The following is a 22,963-nucleotide window of genomic DNA, read 5'->3' as shown; positions in this document are numbered from 1 at the left end:
GACTCCAAATAGCCAGATTAGGTAAATAAGATGTTCTGCGACTTACTAAAACTTTCATATGAAACTTTCTAAAACTTTGATGAGACAAATGCGAATTAATAACATTATGCAAATTTAGATAAGCAATTATTGATTAACAAGAATTCAGGAGTTATGAGTTTCATTCAAGAGATAGATTCTGAGGTCTTAAAAATGTGTTTTAGCTGGTTCTAAATCACCATCAACCAATCCAACTAATTTGGTCCATTAGACCGAAGTGGGAGGAGTGCCTTGATGTTTTAGGATTAAGGATCTGTAGGCGAGAGGGCGTTAATGTATATTTTGTAAATGACTTTTCCTTCCCTATAGGTTATAAGGTATTTCCCCACATGTCCGGCGCTTGAATCATTCATCCCTCCTGTGTAAACAGACCGGTATGGAAGTAACGTGTGAGTGTTGGTGATATGGGCCCCACCAATGACTGCATGTGTGAATGAGTTAGTGTAATGTCGGGTCTGTGACGCAGGGAGGATATCGGTGCAGGTTGTTTCCCCGTTACTAGGGTTTTTGCGCTGGATCAAAGGCATTCCAATCCACAGTGAGCTTCACCTCAGTTCTCATATGGCTTCCTCCACCACCACCTGGGACCACCCTCTGTCTTGCCATGCCCAGGGCATGATCAATAACTGATGGCTGATACAAAATCCAAAAATATTCCCAAACACCACAAAAAAGCTTCCAGGTAGGCTCGGGAGAACTCAAGAGATGTACTTCAATAATGAATGCTGTTGCAAATGGATAAACCACAGCAATTTGTCATCTTTGTGACTCTTCATAATTTTATTATGATTTTTTTTCTCCTTTCTCCGCCAAGACGTTTAGAGACCCTGGTCAGCAGCTACTTAGAACAATCAAATCTTGTTCCCTGCTGTTTGATACTATTTCATGCCAGTTGTGTTCTTTTGGTTGTATGTCATATTGAGTCATAGAAAGTCCCTTAATATTGGTTACAAAAATATCAAGTTATACGTAGTACTTCTATTATTAACTCCAATAGAGCAATATTTTTGCACAAAACATTTAGGAAACAAAATGTAGGTCAGTCAATACTCTGGCAATGATATTCTTGTGTCACACGGGTCTTTTTTTTGTCCATTTACTCAACTTTAGCTCTACACTACTATTCAGGCAGAGATACCCCCTTACCATTTGAGATGTTATTATACTTAGTAATCAATTCTGGTCCCCTATCATGTTGCCCCCTTCACTCAGCTTAAGAAACATACTGATCTTAAAAAGAGTCCCTTTTCCGCCATCTAGGGTGTTGGGTTTAGCTGCCTCGATTGTTTCTGGACGTGTTGATGAATCCCTTGTCATACCAATACCATGGATTCGGGGTCAGAGGTAGCAGGCAGATACTGACAAATAAAATATGTGAGTGCCTTGCATGTGTCTTTCTATATGCTTCAGAACACTGAAGCTTCAACAGATTTTCAAGGGTCATTCACACACAATGGGTCATCACACCACCAGTAAAGCAATAGGAAGAATTTTGTCTTAATCAGTCACTGAATTTGGAATATACTGATGCTCAAACAACCCACATTCGTATTTGCTATTCTTGCTCATCTTGATCAATTTGATATCGTACTGAGACTTTATTCAGTTTACTACCATATATGGATGTCCATCTGGTCTGTGCCCTGTCCCAAGCCTGACATAACCTTAGTTTGATGGTAAGCTTCTCTTATTTATGCCTTTACACCAAAATTCTTGAAGGCCTGATATCAATTAGCCATTGATGCCACAACCCAAGTTTGGAATTGCTTTGTTAAAACTTGCAGATTTACTTGACCTGTTCTAAGGGCTGAATAAAAGGAAGAAGAGGCAATTCCCAGAATTTCAATAAGGTAGTGAGAGGTCTTGCAGTGAGTGCAAGGGTTCCTCCAGTGAAGCACATTTATGAGCTGGATAAGTTGGGGTCCTACATTTGGAATTAATGTTTTGCAGAGGTCCATGAATCCTCTGCAAAACATTAATTACCAGGGCTGAAGGATGTTCAGGTTATTTATATTGGTACCTATGTATGATTTATATTAAGTGCCGTTATCGTTGTTCCAACCAGTTCCAACCCACCCAGTCTTTCAAACATACTGATTTTTAAACATACAACCACTCTTTTTGATGTCTCATCCCAGAGATGTCTCTGCTCCCAGAGATTATATTGAACTAAATAATCGGCCATGACCCTTCTTTGTGCATTTGTCACTATCACTGCTGTGCTCTTGCTAAATCTAAACCTATTATTCCCCAAATTGGAATTTAATAAGAATTCTAAGGTAGAGTAGCATCACCCCACTGCTCTCCGAGCAGTTCAAAAAGGAAAAACAAAATGATAATAGCACAACATTATGTTCATTTTATTTTTCTGTACTGCAGTAGCTCAGTTAGTTTCATGGGGGGGGGGGGTGGGACTGGCCTTGCCAGGGCAGGGGGGAGGAGTGGTGGCCCTCTCTAAGGCACATGACAGTTTGGCTGGCTGTCTTCGGCCTGCCAAACAGTCATGCACACTCAGCATGTCCTCCACCCGGCTGTATTGTACAACCTGGGTGAAGAACATGCACAGCCTCCCACTCACTGTCTGAGTGCCGAACCATGGCGCTCTGACCAATCACAATGCTGCTGTCAGCTGTCATGCTGGTGACCACAGCGTTGTGATTGGCAGAGATATTCTGCATAATAATATCAAAAACTGGGTATATAGAAAATGCCCTATGCATATGTATTTGGGAAAATAGTAACTATATACAAGCATGCTGCAACGCTACAATTACTCGGAACAGGGTCACAACAGAGTAAAACCTGCAAATAAGATTGCTACAAGGTTTTTTACTTTCTGTGCTACTACAAGTAATGTCCTTCAATTCGTCTATAAGGTTTTTCCATCATACATTTTCATGTTACTCGCAAAACCCAGACTGAATTCCTACAGGGTTAAAAAACGGCATTTCAATCATGTCTCTTTTTAAAAAATATATATATACTTACATTGAGTCAAACAAATGCCGTCTTTCCAATGAATAGACCAGTAGTGCAGAGGTATGTTCCACTCAACGCTTTAATTAATTAGGTGATGGCATATCTACGCGTTTCGGCTGCCGCCCGCAGCCTTGGTCACGATACTAAGCCACATTTGTTTCATTCATTAAATACATACACCTTTTCCCCAAAAAGAGGAGGAGAAAGGACAAGAAATTAACATAAACAGAGGACATTATCCATTGTATACATGAGACATTTGGGTTAAAATATTTGGGCGCCATGTTCTGTTGTTTTCTTGTGATCCTTTATCTTCAAGTATATATACATATATATATATTCATTTTGTTTAATGTCATATTAATAATGAAATAATTATGTGCCTTTTTGAAACTTTTGTACAAATTATGGTCAAAATGAATCCCTTGTAAACAGTTTTAAAATAATTGAAATGAAATGTGAATGTATTCTATTCTATAGAAGCGTTGCAAGCATTATAAACATGTTCCAAGATGGCGCCCAAATATTTTAACCCAAATGCTTCATGCATCAACATCACAGTTTTCAGATACAGAAGTACGTGACAAGACCACATCAGAGGTTACACTTGGTCTCACACCAACCTCGTCATTCACTTTTACAATCTTGTTCATGTTCCACCAGTTACGCCCATTGACACGTACCGCACTGCCGCATACTTTGTCAATGGAGACTTGTTCGCTGAACTTGGACACCCCCTTTTTTCACAAAGCCCTGTTACTTTATTTTCACTTTGTCACCTACAGCAAACTTCCGGTCGGAGGCATGTTTTCTTTGATCAAAATACATTTTTTGCTTATTTTGCACATCATTGACCTTCTCTCTAACCCTTACATCTAGCCCTTGGGATGATGTTTTGTGTTTAAACCATTTGGACATCCACGCAGGTGTGAACTCCGTGGAGGGCTTCCGACCGCTAAGCAATTCGAACGGAGAGACACCGGTGGATGAGTGGGGTGTGGTCCTGTAAAACCACAACATAGTTCTCACAGAAGCAGGTATGACTCTGTTATGGTGAATGGCCTACCTTATACAATCCCCAATGACTCTATTGAGTCTCTCCACCAGCCCATTAGTCTGGGGATGGTAAAGTGAGCTTTTGAGATGAGAGATGGATGAATCTTGGAGGAAATCTTCAACATCAGATGAGACGAACTGTACCCCATTGTCTGAGATAATTGTCTTGGGAAAACCCTCCCTCATGAAAATTTCTTTCATGAACTCGATAATCACTTTAGAGTCAGCTTTGGGTACAAATCTGACTTCGGGCCATTTAGAATAGTAGTCAACAAGGACGATAGCAAATTTGGTCTGATGGGGCAAGGTGTGGAATGGTCCTAATACATCGATACCCAATTTCTCCCATGGAGACTCGGGAAGGGGTATGGGAGTGAGGGGAGGATTGGCAGTGCGGAGACTCTTATCGCTACTCACACAAATAGCGCACTCTAGTACTAGACCGTCAATGTCTCTGTCCATTTGGGGCCACCAGAAGTACTTGCGAATTCTACTTTTAGTGAGCGTGGCTCCCAGATGTCCCTCGTGGACCTTGGTTTACAGCGTTTTCCTAATGTTGACAGGAGGAACTATTTTATCTAACCTGAAGACAAGGCCATCTTCTAGCGATAGTTCATCACAAACTTTTACAAAAGGTTGAACCTCAGCCTCTACATTCTTCTCTTTTGGCCACCCTTGTATAATGTAATGTTTAACAGCTTTCAATGTTTCATCAGAGTCAATAGCAGCATACCACCTGCTTTCAGTCACAGAGCACACATTTTGTAACTCTACCCTAGCAATTATGCATTCCTCGTGCTCATCTTCATCAATGCGCTTCTCGCCAAGAACCGACAAGTTGGGAGCAGGAGGCAAACGTGATAGAGCATCCGCTCAGACGTGTTTTCCCCCCGCAATGTGTATAACTTCAAAGTTGAATTGAAGAAGTTTGGATGCTAGACGGGCTATGCGTGGCGTGATGTTGTGGTGGTTGGTGTTCCCCAATATGGCAACTAAAGTTTTGTGTTCTGTTTTTAAAGTAAATTTCCTGCCCCAGAAGTAACGCTTGAACTTTTCAATGCCCTACCAGCAAGCAAGTAGTTCCTTTTCTATAAATGAATAGTGTGATTCAGTGTCCCTCAGCACCCTTGAAGCGAAGCCAATGGTATTTTCCTGTGGCCCCACCTCCTGGGTGAGGACAGCACCCAGACCATAACAGCAAGCATCCACTGTTAAGATGCAAGCAACAGAGGGTTCGAATGGTTTTAAGGCTTTGACTGTGCACAATTGTTCTTTGAGCCAGGAAAATGCGTGTTTACAATCTTCATCCCACACAAACTCAGTTTGGTGTTTGAGTAAATTAGATATGGGACAAACTCGGGTGGCATAATCAGGAATGAACCGAAAATAAAACTCGGTCAAACCTAGCAGAGACTTCACACCAACTTTGTACTTTGGAGCAGAGGCGTCCTCTATGGCTTGGACGAGACTGGGTTTAGGCGTGACCCCTACGCTGGAGATTGTGTGACCCAGATATTCCATTGAATCTTTCGAGAACACACATTTATCGCGTTTGAGCACCACACCATGTTCTTGAAAAATAGACAAAATCTGCTTCAGGGTTTCATTATGGTCTTCCTGGTCAGCAGCATATATGAAGACATCATCCTGGAAGATAGCTACATTTTTGATCCCTTTGAGTAGATTGACCATGAGCCGCTGAAAGACCGAAGCCGCCGAGGCCAGGCCAAACAGCATTCGACAGAACATGCCAGATGGAGAGTTAAATGCTGTGAGATGACGTGAGTTCCTGTCGAGTTCTACCTGGTGGTATGCTGACGCCAGGTCAAGTTTAGAGAAGATTTTTGCTCCTGCTACTACACCTAGCATCTCTGAGATGTTGGATAAAGGGTGCGAGTCCACCCAGATATTTTTCGTGCTATGACTAAGGGGGACGTCCAGTTTGGGGATTCGATGGGCTCGATCACTCCTCTCTTGTGCATAGACACAAGCTCTTTCTCCAGGTCCTCCCTTATGCTGAAAGGTACGCTTCTGATTTTATGTTTCACTGGAGTAGCGTCATCTCTAACTTTTATCTAATGTTTGAACCCTTTGATTTTTCCTAATTCTCCTGAAAAGACTTTAGGATATTTGTTAAGCAATTCTTCAACATGTGTGGTGTCGCGAGTGGCCAAAACCTGTTCTTTGGCACCTGGACATAGCATCATGTTAAACAAACCTTAGTGAAACCACCCAAGTATGTTTAATCCTTGTACAGCGACATAAATCTTGCCATGTATACGCCTGTTCTTGAACTCCATGACATCTTCAAAATAGCCTAAGAGGTCAATTTTACGTCCTTCATAGGACTCTGGTGCACGATCTGGGGGAAGGTGAGCCCTTTCACCCCAATTAGCTTTAAAGAGGGATTCAGTGATCATGGTGATTCGCATGCCTGAGTTCACCAGAAGGCGTAAATTATTTTCGCCAACAGCAGTAGCGGTCCGTGGAGGGAGTTCGGTGGGGCAGTGAGGCAGGGTGAGGGAGGGGCAGGGTGGGTAAATGTAAACACCGGAATATGGATGAACGGAGGTAAGTACACATTTAAATAAATAAAACGAATTCCTTTGCGCGCGCTGCATCACAAAATGCGATGCAGCACGCGCAACAAAATTCTTTCATTTATTTAAATGTGTACTTACCTCCGTTCATCCATATTCCGGTGTTTACAACCACACTCTGCGATCAATTTCCTGAGGGCGGTGATGTATGTATCAGCCTCTTCGTCACTCTTTTGTGCTCGTTTGAAGAATTTGTGCCTTAACACAACTATGCTGGGTTGTGCATCATATCTCTTTGCTAATTTCCTGATGGTGCTCAAATATTCATCTGCTTCCTCCCCTTCCACCGCTTCTGCCTCTCGTAGGTGTTTGAGTGTGTCCCTACCTTCAAATACTAATGAATTTAGCAGTAAAAACTTTTTCCTTTCTGATCTGAACCTGTGTGCCCCAATGACCCCAAGATAATTCTCAAATGCGTCGAACCACTTACGCCATTTTATGGGTGGTTCTCCTAGTGTGTCAAGAAAAGGCGGAGGAGGTTGGACTGCCTGCCTTGTGGAAAATACAGTTGGAAATGTGTGCAAATAAGAACAGGAAAGATAATATAGCGAATATTTCTTAAGTAAACAAAAACTCTACAAAATAGTACACTTTAACTTTGCGCAATGACATCAGTACTGTTAATCCTAGTCTGTATATGCTAGGGAACAATGTCGATATACTAACAGGAGGAGAAGGTGAAAAGAAATCCAAGGTTAACTTGCTGAGAATGAGATAATGATTGTGCAGGTGTGCGTGTCACCGCCTAAACCAGTGCACGCCTTTTATTTCTGGCATGTAGAGCACCTTCAATTAATTTGCTTGAAACACGTGAGTTGAAAAATGGGTGTGCGTGTCACCGAGTGCGCCGATGCACGCTTGATATTTACTTTGAAGCAAGATGTAGATGTTCCCCCATTCAGCAGTGGACCAACGCAAAAACTGATACGGGGCCGTTGTGCGTGTCTCCAATCAACATTACTGCACGCTTTATGTGCCTGTGTGCCGTTTTAAGGTGTGCGTGTCACTGGTGACTGAAACTCGCACAGGTGTGCACGCTATGCGAAAGATGTAAATAAGTAAAACCAGTACCATGATGACGCAGCGTCGTGTTGAGCCAAGAAAAATATCACCTCACAACCACAGTAAAGAGTTTTCAGCTGCGGTGTACAGCGTCAGTTTCAATCGATATCCCAGAAGCCCGGTTCACTCAGCTGACACAGGAGGCGGTAGAAGCCGAAACTGACTGGGCCGACGAGGGAAACGCAGGGGTGTCGTGTGGTGAACCTTCCAACCAGCGTTGGTTTCGTCACTAGCAGGCGGGGATTAGGAGCGCTTGGTCTGCAGATATCCCATTTCCTGTGTTGGTGAAGCTGTGCAGACGTGAATACTGCCTGGACTGTGTTTACTTCAATGTCAAAGTTCTGCTTTCCTCACCTCTAGGACGTTGAAAATTATCCGCAAGCGACACACTGACGAGGTGAGGTTAATTCCTTTTTTTCTTGTTTTTAATTGTAAATAGTTGTCCTTATAATTTCAAAACAACGCTTATGGTTCCTTTTTGTAGAAAGTCAGCCCGTTCTTTAACTGCGTGGGAGCTGTGTGGGAACTTGCCGGTCCTCGTCGCCACTCAAAATGTAGTAATCACGAGTAGTCGGCAAAGATGATTGACAATTTATTTGTAGAAAACAAGATCCCACAGACGGGTCAAGCGTGCGTGCAAGCACCACAAAGCAGTGGCGTAAACTGCCACCCAGATTCCAACTGTCATCACAGAACCTGGTCTCGTGTGCCAACGGGCAGCGCGAGACAGTAAGCATAACAGTGTCCTCGCGCGGGGTGTGCGCGAGGAGAGAACATTACAGAATCACTGACACCCTCCTGCTTATGAGTGTGGTGTGAACTATGCGAGCAAGAAAACACGTAAATGAATATGTGATGCAGCTTGCCTCAAGAATGTACCAGAAACATCCTTGAAGGATGTCACACTGATGTAGTGTACACCGTTTCAAAGCCAGTGTGTGGAGACAGCAATTAATCTGTACCTAACAGTTAGTTCCACATTTCTGATCCAGTACTCTGTGGCTCTCACCAATTTTGCTTTTATCAACAATTATAAAATTAATCCAGAGAAACAAGCTAAAACTGTTACCCTTATCTAGTTCCCATCAAATTGACCAGACAACTTTCATCAGACCATTACAATTTGTGGATTTAACATCAAACTTCAATATCTTAAGCAAATGCTTACTTTCAGAATTTAAACTGACAACTGCAATCCCTAAATTTCACTTTTTGGGTTAAGGTAGTTTACCCTTTGCCCAATGCCTTCTATTTCATTCTCAGTGACCTATCACATCCAGAAAAGGTATTGTGACCAAGGCTGCGGGCGGCAGCCGAAACGTGTATATATGCCATCACCTAATTAATAAATGCTTCGAGTGGAACATACCTCTGGTGTGCTGGCCTATCCTTTGGAATGAAGAAATTTGTTTTACTCAAAATATATATATATATATATATCTATATATATATATATAGATATATATATATATATATATATATATATATATATATATATATATATATATATATATATTATCTACTGGCGGTCGCCAGTAGATAGTTATAGTTTCCATAGGAAATCCGCAACATTCTATTTGGAATAACTTTGCCGCCGGTTGATGAATCCTCGCCAAATTTTCAAAATAGGTGGGGCGCTCCGCTCCGCTCCTACCCTGAAAGTTTCGAGGGGATTTGTCAAGCGGGGGCTGAGAAAAAAGCGGGGTCCCAAAACGCATTTTCCCCATGCAATTTTCCATAGGGAACCTTTAGTCCAAGGTACAGCCCGAACGGCTGAACAGAATTACTTGAAATTTGGCAGAGAGGTAGTCCTCAGGTCAGGGAAGTGCCTTTTGCAGGTCTGGTGTCAATCTGTTCAGTAGTTCCTGAGAAAATCAAAAGTAAAATCATATATATATGTGGGCGGAGCCTAACCACACATCTCATCCTGAGATCTGATTGGCTGTCAGCACTTCATCCAAGAAGTGTTGGCAGCCATCTTGGGACCAATATACATGATAGCACCTCATTAAAAAGCATTGCAGTTAATAGAAGGTTTTAAGACTTTAGTTACATTATAAATCATTTGTTGATGGTACCATACTCATTTTAGGAATTGTGGTATGTTCTAAGGTGATTTCACCATGTGAAAAAGCCTTCTGCTGGGATGTCATGATTGAGAGAAAACTATTTTCTCATGCTTTTCCCACAGAGGTTTGGAAGATGATCTATAAGCTAAACTGAGAGCTTATTTTCTGTAAATTCACATTATCTTTCTCAGTCATGTGAGAATGAAGTCTGACATTCTCAGTAAAACATGTACATCCAACAAGGGCAGAGACTGTCAGTTGATTCCTTTGTGTTCTACTGCAGCTTCCCAGAGTGTTCCAAAGAACAACTAGAGCGCTAACAGTCCTACTTATGATAAACATATGGCACACCTGAAGCCATCTTGCTTGAATTAAAGTGATAACTCTTAAAACATTTAATTTAAAAAGGAACAAAATGAGGGGGTTCATTTTTCCATAAAAAGTATGATTAGTGCTGCAGAAAGAAAAATTAGGGCACATTTTGAGTGACTTCTCAAATCCTCTTCTATTTCATTAAAAAATTCTGACATGCAGACTGAAACATGCACTTTCAATACCAGCAGCAGTTTTCCCTGGTGAGCAGTAGCTTTACTACAGTGATCTAATGAGCAAAAATAGTGCTAACATTCTGAATTTATGGCAAATGTGTGACACATCTGAATGCCTTCTTGATGGAATCAAAGTAAAAAACTGAAAGTATTTCCTACTGAGGAGACTGCAGTAAATGAGGAAATTAGGAAACTTCATAACAAATAAGTCTCCCAAGATGGCCACCAGAGACAAAAGAGCCCAAATGTAGCCCAAATATCACCCAGATGTAGCCCAAGTATAGCCCAATGACAGAATGTCCCAGAGTGTTCTTAAAAACAACTAGAGCGCTTACTGTCTTCATTATGACAAAAGTATGGCACACCTGAAGCCATCTTGATTGGAATAAACTGGTAACACTTAAAACATTTAATTTAAAAAGGAACACAATGAGGGGGTTCATTTTGCCATAGAAATTATGATTAATGCTGAAGAAAGAAAATGAGGGCACATTTTGAGTGACTTCTCAAATCCTCTTCTATTTCATTAAAAAATTCTGACATGCAGAATGAAACATGCACTTTTAATACCAGGAGCAGACTTCCATGGTGGACAGTGGTTTTACTACAGTGATCTAATGAGCAACTAGAGTGCTAACATTCAGAATTTATGGCAAATGTGTGACATATCTGAATACCTTCATGATGGAATCAAAGTAAAAAACTGAAAGCATTTCCTACTGAGGAGACTGCACTACATGAGGAAATTAGGAAACTTCATAACAAATAAATCTCCCAAGATGGCCACCGGAGACAAAAGAGCCCAAATGTAGCCCAAAATCACCCAGATGTAGCCCAAATATAGCCCAATGACAGAAGTGTGCAAAACACTTATTATTTTGTGTTTTTGCAGTGTTATATAGTGCAGACTTGTCAGGTATTGGAGTGCTTTACATGAGCATTGGTTACATCACACAAGAACAAATTAATTTTGGTTGTAGACATGGGGAGACTAAGTGATTTGACCAGAATCACAGAATGTCGAGCTGAAGCAGAAACTCCAACCTGGTTCCCCAGTTGCAAAGTCTGCAGTTCTGGAAGTAACACCACATCCTCTCCCCTAAGTGCAACATTTAATCAAGTGGTCAACTGGATACAAAAACATAAAGATAACAAATAATTTAAAAGTGCTTTGTCGCTATTTGAAAACTCAGAAAATATGTCCTTATTTTAGTCTTTTAGAGCACTAACCATAATTTTGATGCCAATAAGACCCTCTCATATATGTAATTTCTAAAGGAAATGCTCTAGGTATTACAGTTTTGATTACATCAAGATGACGTCAGGCGTTCCACACTTTTGTAATAAATATAGAATGTTAGCAATCTAGTTGTTCATTAGGATACTGTTGAGAGGCAGAGGCCAGGGGCACGGACTCTGAAAATTGAAGGCAGGTAGGAGGGTGCAAAGGCAACAATTTAACCACACTGAGCAGGCAGGAAGGGCCGTGGCAGCAAAACAGACTATGGAGGGCAGTGGAAAGGGGGGCAGGGGCAACAAACCAACAATACAGGACTTGCAAGAGAGGTTGTGGCAATGTAATAGACCATTGTGGGCAGAAGGAAGAGGCAATGGTAGTACAACCATACATGCCAACAGACCTGATTCAGCCAGGAAACGTCCAATGTTTTTAAGCTCAAATGGGCTTTATTCGATCTGTCTCCTGTCTACAATCTCCTCTTTTTCAATGTAACTCAAAGGGGAAAATCAATACCCCAGTTTTTTTTCAAAATCTCCCTCTTACCAAGTTCAAAATGTTCGCAAGTATGGTGCATTGGATCATGGAAGGAAATGGGGTAGGGACATGGACTTGGATAACAGAGGGCAGGAGGGACATGGAGAGGTGCACCAAACTGACCCTGCAGGGCAGGCATCAGGGTTTGCAGCAGCACAATACACCACACAGGGCATGCGGGATGGGAGTGCAGCACAACAATCCATAGAAAGCAAGAGGGAGGGGACAGGACCATGCACATGGACAACAGAGAACAGAGGGGCAAGAGGCAATGGTAGCTAGCTGACCATAATGGACAGACAGGAGAGAAAGCTGCAGCATAACAGACCATAAAGGGCAGGAGGGACGGATCAGGGGCATTACAATGGAACAGACAAGCCAGGAGGGAGGGAGTAGGGGTCTGCACATGTAAACAGAGGGCTGGGGGCAAGGGGGCAGGGCAGGAGCAGCAAGATAGCCATGGAGGTCAGGCAGGATGGGCACTAGAAGCAAGACACACCATGAAGAGCAACACTGAGACTGTGATGGCATACACACAGACCATGGAGGGAAGGTGGGAGGGGGTCAGGGGCAGCTAACTGACCACACAGGGAAGGTGGGAGGGGCCATGGCAGCACAGAAGACCATGCATGGTAAGTGGGAAGGTTAGTGGCAGCACAATGGCTATGATGGGCAAGAAGGAGGGTGCAGGGGCATGCACAAAGGACGATGGAGGATAGAAGGGAGGGTCAGGACCTGTGCACAGACAAGAAAGTTCAGGGGAAGGGGCCCCACAACAGACAGCACGGGGCAGGCAGGAGGAGCAGTTGCAGCACAACCGACCAGGGAGGGCAGAAGGGTGTGTCAGTACAATGGACCATGTAGGACAGGAGGAAGAGGATAGGGGCATGGCATGTGGACAGGCAGGGTGGAGGTGGCAGGGACAGGTTACAGTCATCTGACAATGCTAGGCAGGTGGGAGGGGAGTGGCAGCTCAACAGAACACTCAGAGTAGATAGGAGTGGCAGGTCCATGGAACATGGTGGGCAAAAAGGATGGAGCAGGGGCATGCACAAAGACATCGGAGGGCAGGGGGAAGGAGAATAGGGGCAGCAAGCTAAGCACAGAGTTTAAGCAGGAGGTCAATGATGGGGCATAGAATTGGGCAATGGAGGGCAGGAGGAGTGGACTGGTACATCATACTAAATTGAGGGCAGTGGCAGCACATCAGACCATGCATGGCAGGAGGGAGGAGGCTAGTCCATGGATTCACACAACAGAGGATAGGGAGGAGGGGGATGGGGCAGCAAGCTAACTGTTCAGAGAAGGCGGGTGTTAGGAACTTTATTGTTTTTAAAACGTGTGTCTGTGCGAACTACTTAAAATATGAACAAGTATGCAGCATAATCTCACTTTTATTCAGGAAGAAGAGGACGTTTGTGACTGTGACTCCGGGCTCACTTGGCAGAAACATCCCCTGACCCTCCACCCCCTATCGCAAAATGTAATGCCCGTGAAAAGGGTAGGTGAACACAGTGTTATATAGAACATAGTCCTGAGAGCACGATTGAAAATGAAAACTAGATATAGTGTATGGTATAAACTATGCACCAGAAAGTGTGATATAAGATGAACCGGCGTGAAATATAATATGCAATACATTGTGCGCAATTACAGATTCATTGGAGAGCGCGAGATAGCACAGGCACTAGCACGTGCTATGCGATATGCGCCTTGGAGTGTAATATGCACAGGGCAGTGTTGTGTAACCTAACTAGTCTCTAAAGTTGTAATATAAAATATGTGCTGGGGAGTGTAACGTTGCATATGCACTGTGACAAAGATATGGATCCCAGATTGTAATATGTATGGCATAGCACTGTGCGTTATAACATAGGCATCGAGGAAGGCACGTTATATGGGGCAATATAACCCGTGCGAAGACAAGTGTGGCATGACATATTCATGGGGTGGTGTTACAGTGCACATGGGCTAGAGAGTGTCATAGCATATGCACTAGCTAGTGGAATACAACACAGAGGTGTGTGGCACTCAGCAGGCAATGGTGGGTGTAACACAGCATTGGGATCTGCCAGGAGCGCGCTGTGACTCGCAAGTGATGTTCGTCCCCTTTCCAGAGAGTAAATAAAAAGTATTACACATCCGGCAGTGGATGTGTGTTTTAGTAACCATGAGGGGGTTTCTTGCATAGTTTTGGTCGAATTTTTGTCATATCCCCTTTGAATGGCTTGGTGTGCATGTGTATTAAATGTGCCCGTCAATAGCTACCCATGTTTGTATAAATAAACGACAAGGGTGTCTACCGGGATTAGGCACGGTAGGGCATCAGACATGTCAGAGCTTCACTAGTGGTGTAAATACATTCCACATGGATTCATTGTATGCATAGTCGCCTTTTAATGAATATCACGCAAATCGTCATGGTGATAGGTACGTACGGTTTGTCCAGCATGTCCTAGGTGTGTCTATAAATATATATTTTTAAAAAATAATAAAAAACAGTGGCCGGCCCTGGGGATTGGGGTCAAAAAAATATAATTAGGAGACAGGCCCTGGGGGATGGGGTCATCAGGTCCAATAAATTAGAATAAGAAGGGGAACCACACAGCCCCCCTTCTTAAAAAATTAAAATAAATAAAAGACTGGCATCGTGCCGGAGGCCACGCCCCCTCCTTGCAGCACTCTGCAAACACGTCCCTGGTGAATTGTAAGTTGGGGAATTAATTCCTCTTCAATACTGAGGGTCCCTGAGGGCCAACTAGCCCAACAGGCATCTCCAGTATGCGCCAGGGAGCTGCGCTGCAGACAGGTGTTCTGAGGCCAAGCCCCTTTTTACACCTCTCTGCAACGCAGCTCTGTGGCGCTTACTGGAGGTACCTAGTGGTCTAGTTTGACCCTAGGGACCCTTAGGATTCAAGGAGACTTAATCTCTCAACTGGTATTGGTATGTCCATTGTTTTGAAAATTTTAGTCTCTATTTTTGAATGTGTGTATCAAAGGTTATATTAGGGTGAGAGGAGGTCTGCCACTCTATCACAAGGATGATGTCACCAGTGATGTCATCAGTGATGTTATGAGTGATGTCACTGACCATGTCATGAGTGATGTAATATGTGACGTCATCAGCAGTGCATTGCGGGCGCGCGAGTTATAGTTAGCTGAACTAACTATAACGGGGGAATTTCAATGGTTTTGTACAAGTGAAAAGTCCAGCTAACTATAACACCCCTGAAACCTATGGTTTTTTCAGTGAATATGTATATATATATATAAGGAAAGTTAGCAGCTCCCCAGCTCCTCTCCAGGCGGGGTCGGTGCGAGATCCAGGTGTCGGGGCCCGGCTGTTAATTGGCGAAATTCCGCGAGCGCTTTACTCAGCAAGAAAGAAGACTCGCACACCAGGGTTCGTGTACACACAAGTGTGTTATTGGCGACGCGTTTCGACCGGAATTGTCTTTTTCACAAGCCAAAGTTACAACTTACAAATCCACCATTTAAAGTGTATTTACATGACATAGAAAACGGACCATTGGGACCTGGTGCTTATGTAGACATTGAAAACTGACTTGTATCCATTGTTTATATGATTATACATGTTAAAGAAAAGACTTCCTTTCAACATTTAATGTGAAAGAGTCAAAATTAATTAAATACATTATCGGTATCGCTCGAGTGCATCAGATTTATACAAGTGTAAGATCATCAATGCATTTTTTGTGGTGTCTTACTATTAACTGACACATCCTTTTTCAAACAGATTCAACCATTTAATGAAAACGTTCACAAAAGAACCTCTGTATCTTCACATTTGGTTTTACCAAGACAAAATGCATGTGCCTGGCTTAGTGAAGGCCAAGTGGCCTAAGTAAAAGGAAGATAATTATCCCTCTCTAACGGAATCACCTACAGGAAACACCAGTTGTGGTCTGATACATGTGATATAGATCAATCCTGCTGCCCAAGCAGACAAAACGATCTACGTGCATCCCACAATGCCTATCCTTCATCTAAAAAATATATATAATTACCCAAAACAAAAAACAAAAAGACTAACTGGGGGATCCTCAAGGGCAAAAAACCTATGGACACAGTGATGAGTGTGGTGAAAGGTGCAAATTTTATTACAAATACAAGGGAGAAACAAAGGGAGAGCAGGTTGACTGGGCCACAGCATCCTAACCTCATAATATTCATACATTCCAATCCCACATAGGATGATGCTTAATAAATCTATTGGACCACCAGAGAGTAATCGGAGATGTAGGGGCAGCGTGCCATCTACTATTCAGTGTTAAGTCACACTTATGCAGGGGTATAGTCAGGCTGTGAAGTTTTTCCAACCTGCTGATACTGCGTCGAGGTGGAGAGCCCTCCCCATGACACAGTTTATACAGAGAAACCATGGATCACACTGAAAGCCTAATGAGTCAATAAATCAAATGGGGTACTCATCCAATGTGGGCAAAAAGTTCCTCATCTTCATTCAGCCCATACGGGCTCTTGGTCAAGAGGAGTATAATGTACTTGGACTCCAGGATCCTCAGATCTTTCTCACGGTCAACTCCTGTGGGGTTTGCTGCCCTCCTGTCAACACCAAAGAAAGAAAAGCTATTAACATCTTTGTTATGGTACTTCAGCCAGTGTCGTGCAGTGGAGTAACTCAAATCACAGTTCCTTATCGCACGCATATGTTCTAAGATTCGTTTCTTCACAAGGAAGATGGTACTCCCTATGTACATTTTCATACACAGACATATTATTGCATACACACAAAAGTCAGTATTGCAGTCTATAAAATGTCTTATGTCTCCTGTTTTCCCAGTTGGTAATGGGTATGTTCTCCTATTTTTGCTAATGCAGCAGACCTTACATTTCCCGCATTTGAAGAAACCTTTCTGCTTATGTATCCACGTTTGTGTTTTGGATGCTGTTGCATCCTCTTTCCCTGTTTCCCTGCCCCCTTCCTTGCCTGGAACATGGAACTCTGTACCTCCGTTGTACAATTTACGTTCCATGTTCCAGAGCTCTTGAGCTGCCAGTTACTGCTTTAGCATTGCTTGGTTATGGTTGTACTTTGCCTCACTTAAAATAAATCTTGGATTTTTACTTACCACTTGGAGCCTCATCTTTACAGATGCCCCCATATAACTCTTGAGAAGCATGTCCCTAAGGGATTGTGCTTTCCTATATGTTACTAATGGCTGATTACTGACTAGGGTTCCTACAACTGGGTCATTCTTGACTATGTGCCAATGTTTCTTGAGAGTTTCACGTACGGGTATTGCCTCCACATTGAAGGTTGTTATCATTCTGAAGTCTTTGCTGTTTTATCTTGCACCAGGTTTTTTCACCAACAGAGCTGTTCTATCCTGGGCTGCTGCTTTCTCTCTCGCTACTCTTAGGACTTTTTCAGGATAACCACTTGCCCTGAACCTTTGCATCATAATGTTCTGCTCTTTCTCAGAAGCCACTTTAGTGTTACAGTTTCTTTTAGCTCTCACTAGCTCACCATATGGAACGCTCCACTTTAGGTTGGGGGGTGGTGGCTGCTGGCATATTATAGACTGTTTCCTGCAGTCTCCTTTCTGTGTAAGACAGTGGATATGGTGCCCTCACTGATCCTAACACAGATATCCAGAAAATCCTTCTCGGTCTGATCACATCTCTGCGTAAAGCGTAGATTTATCTCATTGTCCCCCAGCATCCTGAAGTATTTATTTAGATCATTTTCAGTACCACCCCAGATCATAAAAATGTCGTCTATGAACATGGTCCAGAAAACAATTTGCTTTGTTAGATGTTCATTTTTCTCTACCCATACCAGCTGCTCCTCCCACCAGCCCATTAGCATGCATGCATAGCTTGGCGCAAAGCAGCTTCCCATGGCAGTCCCGACCTGTTGCTTAAACCATCTATCCTCAAATAGAAAGAAATTGTTTTCGAGACAGAATGATAACATGTCAATTAGCATATGGGTTTGTTCATACAGGAAGATAAATCTGTCTCTAAAGAAATGTTTGCAAGCATTCACTCCATCCACATGTCTTATGCAGGTATACAATGATACCACATCAATCGTTACTAACCAGTTGTTCTCTTGCCAAGTGTTATCCTCAATTTTGTTTATGAAGTCAGTGCTATCTCTGCAATACGAGGGGAGACTGAGTACATAATATACATATATATACATATATACATATATACATACATACATACATACATACATACATACACATTACCTACTGGCGGTCGCCAGTAGGTAGTTATAGTTAGGATCTAGTTACCATAGGAAAAGCATTTTTTCTTTTCCTAATAACTTTGGCGCCGGTTGAAGAATCTTCACAAAATTTTCAAAACTAGTGATCAGCTCCGGTCAGCTCCTGTCTTGAAAGTTTCAGGGTGATTTGTGGAGCCGGGGCCGAGAAAAAAGGGGTCCCAAAATGCATTTTCCCCATGTAATTTTCCATAGGAAACTTTAGACAAAGCTACAGCCCGAATTGCTGAACAGAATTACACCAAATTTGGCAAAAAGGTAGCCCTTGGTTCAGAAAGAGCCCTTTTTCTTAAATGCTGTAAATCCATCCAGTGTCCTGAGAAATTAAAAAAAGAAAAAGTTTTGATATCTGGGCCAGCGGTGGGTTCGCAAACTCTCCCAACCACGAGCTTCATTCTAATTGGCTGCCAACACTCCAAACCAGGAAGTGTTCGCAGCCATCTTGTGACTCTGTAGAACCAAGTCACAAGAAAACAGTAGAAAAAACATTAAAATACAAGAAAAGGGAGCAGGGTAGAAACACCCTGCCCCCTAGGCCTGCTCAGGGGGTCCCACAAGGACCTCCAGGGCCCCCCCAAAAAAATTTAAAAAAAAAGAAAACTCCCGAATTCGCCCTGGGGTCACAAATCGGGTTGAGAAAAGTTTAAAAAACGAAGCGCGGCATACTGGGCTTCGTTGTATTTAAGCCCCTGGGTGGGCCAGGTCCCGGGGACACTGAAAAAAATGTGTGGGGGGGTCCCAATCCTCCCACGCTGCCTCAGGGACCAACACCTACCCCGGGGTCTTAGTTTAATTAAAAACATGTGTGTGGGGGGGCTTTTTAAATTTAATGCAGGGGGCACATGGCCCCCTGCAGCCCCGGGGATCACCACCACCCAGGGGCTCAGTTTAAAAACTATAAAAATGTGTGGGGAGGGCAGTAGCCCCTCCATGCTCCCCAGGGAACCTCAAGTTTCAAGGGGACTTAATCCCCCAACTTAAAATGCACCAGGGGGCGCGTTTGCACAGTGGTGCAGGGAGGGGCAGGGCCTGATGTGACAAGTGTGCAAACGTGCCCCATGTGTGTTTTAAGTTAGGGGATTAAGTCCTCTTGAATCCTGAGGGTCCCTGGGGGCCAACTAGCCCACCAGGTACCTCCAGTAAGCGCCACAGGGCTGTGTTGCAGAGAAGTGGTCCGAGGCCATGCCCCTTTTTACACCTCTCTGCAACGCAGCTCTGTGGCTCTTACTGGAGGTACCTGGTGGGCTAGTGTGACCCCAGGGACCCTCAGAATTCAAGGGGACTTAGTCCCCCAACTTAAAATGGACCACGGGCGCGTTTGCACAGTGGTGAAGGGAGGGGGCGGGGCCTGATGTGACAAGTGTGCAAAGGTGCCCTGTGGTATGTTTTAAGTTGGGGGATTGAGTCCCCTTAAATCCTGAGGGTTCCTGGGGGCCAACTAGCCCACCAGGTACCTCCAGTGAGCGCCATAGAGTTGTGTTGCAGAGAGGTGTAAAAAGGGGTGTGGCCTCGGACCACCTCTCTGCCACACAGCTCTGTGGCACTTACTGGAGGTACCTGGTGGACTAGTTAGCACCCAGGGACCCTCAGGATTCAAGGGGACTTAATCCCCTAACTTAAAACATGCCACGGGGCGCGTCTGCACACTTGTCACATCAGGCCCCGCCCCCTCCCTGCACCACTGTGCAAACGCGCCCACTGGCACGTTTTAAGTTGGTGGATTAATTCCCCTTCAATCCTTAGGGTCCCTGGGGGTCAACTAGCCCACCAGGTACCTCCAGTAAGCGCCACAGAGCTACATTGCAGAGAGGTGTTCCGAGGCCACATCCTTTTTTACACCCTCTGCAAACCTGGCTTCTGGTGCACTGCTGGTGGGGCAATGAGGTCCTCTTAGGTCCTTAAGACCTCAGGACACAAGTGGACTTCATCGTCTGAGCAGCAGTGTGCCAGAAGCCGCGTTTGCAGCGTGGTGTAAAAAGGGGCGTGGCCTAGGAACACCTCACTGCAACGCAGCTCTGTAGCGCTTACTGGAGGTATCTGTTGGGCTACTTGGCTACCAGGGACCTTTAGAATTCAAGGGGACTTAATAGGGATGTTATAGTTAGAAATTAGTATTTATAAAACCTTTGAAATTAACTAAAAAAAACATTGGATTGAGGCACATTATAATTAGAAATTTTCATTTAAAAAAACATTGAAATTCACTGAAAAATCCATAGGTTTCAGCGACGTTATAGTTAGAAATTAGCATTTAGAAAACCATTGAAATTCACTGAAAAAAACACAGGTTTCAGGGACGTTATAGTTAGTTGGACATTTCACTCTTACAAAACCATAGAAATTCCACCGTGATAGCTACAACTCGCGCCCCTGCAATGCACTGCTGATGATGTCACATATTACACCATTCATGACATGGTCAGTGACATCACTGATGACATCACTGATGAAGTCTCAAATTACATCACTGATGACATCACTGATGACATCATCCACTTGAAAATCTGATGCACCTCCTCACACTCTAATATAACCTTTAAGACACCCACTGTAAAATACAGACTATCATTTACGAAACCATCGACACACTAATACCAGTTACTACATACGCACTCTCTGATTCCTTGGTCTACACACACATCCACTTATTCACCCATACAATCACTCATACGTTTAGTCACTCATCAATACAACACTATCATATGCACTCATACACCTACTCTATACAGACACTCACACACCGCCATTCATCCATGGAGTTACTCGCACACCTAGTAATCACTGATAAAAGTACACAGTCATCAATACAGCCACTCTCACAATCACTGACTCTAACGTATAGTCATTTATATACTCCAACTCTCACATACACTGCCTTTTACATATGTAGTTACTTGGACATGTACCACCGAGACATCCATTCACTCACCAACACACCCACACACACACTCACCCACCCATACTGCTGTTTCCACATGCACAAATAAAAGAAATACATGGTGGAGGGTCCCCAGTGGGCGAAAAGCTTTTTCTTTTTTTTTTTTAATTTTGCCACAAATTCATGGAGGATCCATGAATCTGCTGTAATATTGAAAAGAAAGCACAGGCTCCCATCTGTTTCTATGACCCCCAGCCCCCTGCTGAGTGATGGTAGCCCCAATCCCTGGGACACTGTCTATTTCTCTGCCCACTGACACAGGCAGGAAAAGTGCAACTGTTCTCCCACTGCACTGGAGCACAAGGCTGCTGTTCCCGCCTGGTGGGAGAACAAAACATTTCCCTGCCTCCACTTTTGCTTTCCTAGGGAGGGAAAAAACCAGCAAGCAAAAACACTCCTAAGAAGTTAGAGCTCCAAGAAGTCCTTGTCAGGAGTCAATTGACAAGATAAAACAGCCAGATTGCAAAACTGCGAAGACCAGTCACTGGAACGAGGAAGTATACAGAACTGGAAACGCTGGAGAATGAAGAACAGCAATTAGCTGAATCTAGGAGAGTGAAACGCTGCAAGGACACACAAAGTTTGTGATGCACTGGAAGTCAGAAAGAGCCTCCCTTAAATAAGCATTACACAGGAAAAGGGAACAGAATCAAACAAATCCTCCATAACTGTTTGAGATAGTATGTGAGCTGGAATTGTGGTGTCCATCTTGGATTGGGCTGATACATAGGTCTCCAAAATCCATACAGATAGATTCTGGGGAGAAGACTGGTTGGAATATGGCCCCAAGGATACTGCCTGGTACTCCTGTAGTGAGGAAAATTCCATGACAGGCGGGCATCTACAGGCCAAGTGTGAGGTGAGTGGGGAAAGGGGAAGTGCCGGCCCAATGGTCCTGCTGTAAGAGTGCTACCACTCATGCAGCAAGAAGGCAGCACATTTAGGTCACGTGCTTCGATCAGGCAGCGTTGGCGTAGCTGGAGCTGGAGCAGTGGGGCAGTATACCAGCTCCAAAGGTTTGTCAGGAAACTGAAGGAAAATGCCACAAACCAGAACAGGAGCGTTCACAGAATCAGTACCCTCCCAAGAGCATTCACTAGGAGGCTAACTCTTCCTATGAATGAGAAATGGCAGATTCCGTCAGAAAAAACAGGAATAAAAAATATACTGAACCTCAAATTCAGGAATATCATTCAGCAACTCAGTTAGAGGAGGCCAGGAAAAAATACAGCAGCATGGATTCATACAATAGGCTTACAACTATAATGTAAGAGAGACCATATGGATCTTCCAAGACAGTGGTAACTGTAATTTGAAGGCCACAGGATTGACAGCACAGATGATTTTAAAAGGACCATAAACCGGGGATGGGATTTAGTGAAGGAAAGACGAGAAGGCAAAATCTTACAGGAGAGCCAGACCTTGTCCCCAATCTTGTAGGAAAAAGAAGGAGAGCGATGGGGATTGACAAAACTCTCCATCCTCTGTTTTGCATTCTGAAGGTTAGATGCAATTTTCTGTGGTACCAAATATTGGAAGATGGAAAAAGCTGTTTGTAACTGGTACTAGGACGGAGGATGGAGACACAGAAGGAAAACCGTGGGATGAAAACCTTGAAGACAGA

The sequence above is a fragment of the Triturus cristatus genome, chromosome 4_2 (genome assembly GCF_964204655.1).
Source record: "Triturus cristatus chromosome 4_2, aTriCri1.1, whole genome shotgun sequence".
Taxonomy (NCBI): Eukaryota; Metazoa; Chordata; class Amphibia; order Caudata; family Salamandridae; genus Triturus; species Triturus cristatus.
Note: the sequence above shows the minus strand (reverse complement) of the source record.